This window comes from Camellia sinensis, chromosome 5 (genome assembly GCF_055761805.1).
Source record: "Camellia sinensis isolate YWXY chromosome 5, ASM5576180v1, whole genome shotgun sequence".
NCBI classification, from domain to species: Eukaryota; Viridiplantae; Streptophyta; class Magnoliopsida; order Ericales; family Theaceae; genus Camellia; species Camellia sinensis.
In genome coordinates, this window is record NC_138965.1 from 91,078,866 (window position 1) to 91,082,484 (window position 3,619).

Genomic DNA, 3,619 nt, shown 5'->3' on the forward strand with positions numbered 1-3,619 from the left:
TAGGGGGTTTTGAAAGTACTTATATAATTCTTGTCCTTTTGAAAGACAAATTAGATAGTGAGGGGGCTATCACCAAATCCCCCTATTGGTTTATTATCATGATTAAGGTTTGGTTTGTTTGTGTATTTTTACAGGATACTAGATGGATTTCTGTTTTTTTTTTTTTTTTTATAATTTCTAATTAGGAATTTATGGGTTTTTGTCCATTTTTCATGTCTATAATTTTTAATAGAGATTTTGTTGTGTATTTTTGTGACTTCTTTAGGTTCCTAATTTCTTAATGGAGAATTTGTTATGGGTTTTTGTGTAGGGTTTTCATGTTTCTAATTTTTTTAATGGGAAATTTGTTTGACAACTATTTGTGGTAATTTTTTATGTAATGGGGCCCTATAATCTGACAAATATTGTTAGATTTTTTTATTATTTTGCTTGTGTGTATAGTTCTGTAGCATTTTTTTTTCAAAAGTGGTCCCCATTATGTTTGTCTTGTAGTCCCCTTAATATTTTTTGCTTTGTTTATATGTAATTACATATCCTGATTCTATTAGTCAAACAGCCTCATCTGGTGTAAAGATTGAACATGTGGATAATAATGAAGGGGGGCATAACACTAGTGATCTTAATTATGAAGGGGATGATGAAGACAGTGTGTATGATGAATTTTCTGAATTTGAATATACCTTGAGTAACGATGATGTCTTATTTGACTTGAATGTGGACAAAGATGTGGAATGGAGTGGGCTAAACAATGCCACTGAGCAAGATAAAGTACTTGTACCAAAAAATGTACCAGACCTGGTTATGGGTTCCTCATCTAATGATTATGACTCAGCAGATGGCTTTGAAAGCCTAGATGAGTCATTTGATGAAGCTGGAAAGACAGTTAAGAAGCCTAAGTTTCCTATTTTGAAACTAAAGTCAAGAATGGAGGATCTTGATTTTAAGCTAGGAATGCCTTTTAGGTCTACAACACAATTCAGAGACGTTATCAGACAACATGCAATTATTCAACGGAGGAATATTAAAATAGTAAAGAATGAAAGAGATAAGGTAAGGGGTAAGGGCCAAGTGTCAAAGCAAAGGGTGTAAGTGGATGATTTTTGCATCTTTAAATGAAGAGAATACAATACAAGTGAAGTCATACATGTCTAACCACACAAGTGGAAGGATATTCACTAATAGAAGTGTGAACGCTAGGTGGTTGGTAGGGATTTTTAAAGAGTTAAAAATTAATCCAAACTGGTCAGTGCAATCTTTTATGGAGAAAATTGAGTATGAGTATAATTGTAAGGTGTCTTCTAGTCAGGTTTATAAAGTAAGGGCCAAGGCACTTAAAAGGATCCATGGGGATGTGTTGGATCAATTTGGTAAAATATGGGACTATTGTGAAGAAGTGAAGAGAAGTAATCTAGGTACCACAATCTTTGTGGACTTAAAGGCTTCAATTACAGGGGGTGAAGATGATATGTTTGACATAATTTATATTTGTTTTGAAGCATGCAAGGGAGGACTCATAAAGGGATGTAGGCCTGTAATTGGACTTGATGGGTGTCATTTGAAGGGGCCACATGGGGGCCAATTGCTCATAGCTATTGGCATTGATGCCAATAACCAAATTTTTCCTATCGCATATGCCATGGTTGAGATGGAGTGCACCAGTAGCTGGAAGTGGTTTATTTAAAGTTTGCTCCAAGATATTGGTATAATAGAGCAACAAAAGTGGACCTTAATTACAGACAAGCAGAAGGTAAGTTTTGTACTTTTTTTGTTTACATAACACACTTTGACATAATAGATTTTGAGATTTGTTTCGTGTTTTATACAGGGGTTAGAGGTTACAATTACAGAGTTACTACCAGAAGTGGAACAAAGGCATTGTTTTAGGCATTTGCACAACAACTTCAAAGGTGCTGGTCACACTAGTAAGGTACTTAAAGATAGGATGTGTGATATAGCAAAAGCAAGTGACATGGTAGGTTTCAAGCTCTTATAAAAGAGCTTCAAGATTATGATAAGGAGGCTTTTAAGTGGTTGGCTAATAAGCCACCAATGTATTGGTGCAGGTCACACTTTAGGACATTGACTAAGTGTGACATGTTATGCAATAACTTGTGTGAGTCCTTTAATGCTAAAATAGTTCATGCTAGAGGAATGCCTATTTTAACAATGTTGGAGAGAATTAGAGTTTATTTGAAGGAAAGGATTAGAGTTTATTTGATGGAAAGGATGTGAATGAAGAGAGAATTGGCTGTGAAGTGGAATGATGATATTGGGCCTAAAATTCATAAGATTTTAGAGAAGAACAAACTTGAATCCAACTCCTACATTCCTTCATTGGCTAGTTAGAGAATGTTTGAAGTAAGAGGGATTTTTGAGGACCAATTTGTGGTTGATTTGGATGCTGAAACTTGTTCATGTAGGAGATGGGATCTGACTGGGATCCCATGTGCACATGTAGTGGCAGTAATGTGGAATTGTTATGAGGAACTAGAAGCTTTTGTGGATCATTGGTATAGAAAAGGATACATACTTGAGAGCATATAACCACATTATATATCCAATGAATGGGTAAGACATGTGGGTCAAAATAAGTCTTCCAAAAATTAAGCCACCTAAGTATTCTAGAAAGCCTGGAAGGCCAAAAAAGGTTAGGATAAGAGAACCAGATGAGCAACCTAAGTAGCCTACCAAGTTGAGGAAATACCGAACATCATTAAAATGCACAAATTGTGGGAACTCAGGTCACAACAAGAGAACATGCAAACCTGAAACAAGTGCACAAGGGGAAAGTAGAAAAAGAAATGCCAGAGACAAGGTATAACATTTTCTAACATGGTTCAATATTTTCTAACATTGTTTAATATTTTTTAACAATTGGTTTATGTGAAGTAACAATGCGAGCAGCAAACAAACAATTCACAACAGAGCTTAATAAGCTCTAACATTAATTCAGCTCCACTAGGTTTTATGCAAGCATCATCGCCTGAAGTTAGAAGGCATGAAACTATTAGAGGTTCTGCATCTGTAAGAGGATCTGCAACAGTTAGAGGCCCAACTCCATTAAAAGGACCTGCTCCAATTAGAGGCTCTACTTTAATTTCAGTTAAAGGTCTTGCTCCTACATCATTTAGAGGTCCATCTCCTACAAAATAACCTCGTTTGTAGAGCTATGGGAAAGTAATTATAGATTATAGCTTAACAGATTATAGTTTACAACTGTGAACATAAGCTGGTAACCTGTTTGGTGCAGCTATGAAATTATGGATTTAAGCAGCAGAGTAGTGTTTGGTAAATAAATTGCAAAATAGTTTTTTGCTGTGTAATTGTCATTTTTGCCCCTTATGAACATAAAAATTGTAATTTTGCCATTTTCTTCACTTTAAATTTAAAAAAGTTATTTCATTAATGGAAGTTGATATAAATTAGTACCTAATTTGGTACATTTTTCCATTACCTCAATTTTTTTATTTTTTTAATATTGAGTTCACAAGGGAACAAAAAATATCATTGTAATAAAAATACAATAAATTACTATTAAGGCAATAAAAATAAAACTTTGTAGATATTTAAAGAACTCGTAATTTTGTCTGTAAATTGATATACAAATATTATGTCTCCT

General features: G+C 34.3%; 1 long non-coding RNA gene across 1 annotated transcript; it reads left to right on the forward strand.

The window, feature by feature from the left end:
• The first annotated feature begins 1,140 nt into the window (after window positions 1-1,140).
• LOC145790148 (uncharacterized) lies at window positions 1,141-3,323 on the forward strand. The gene is made up of 2 exons (XR_014328791.1): window positions 1,141-1,747; window positions 1,826-3,323. It is a non-coding gene; the product is annotated as an uncharacterized LOC145790148 (long non-coding RNA).
• Window positions 3,324-3,619: the final 296 nt, after the last annotated feature.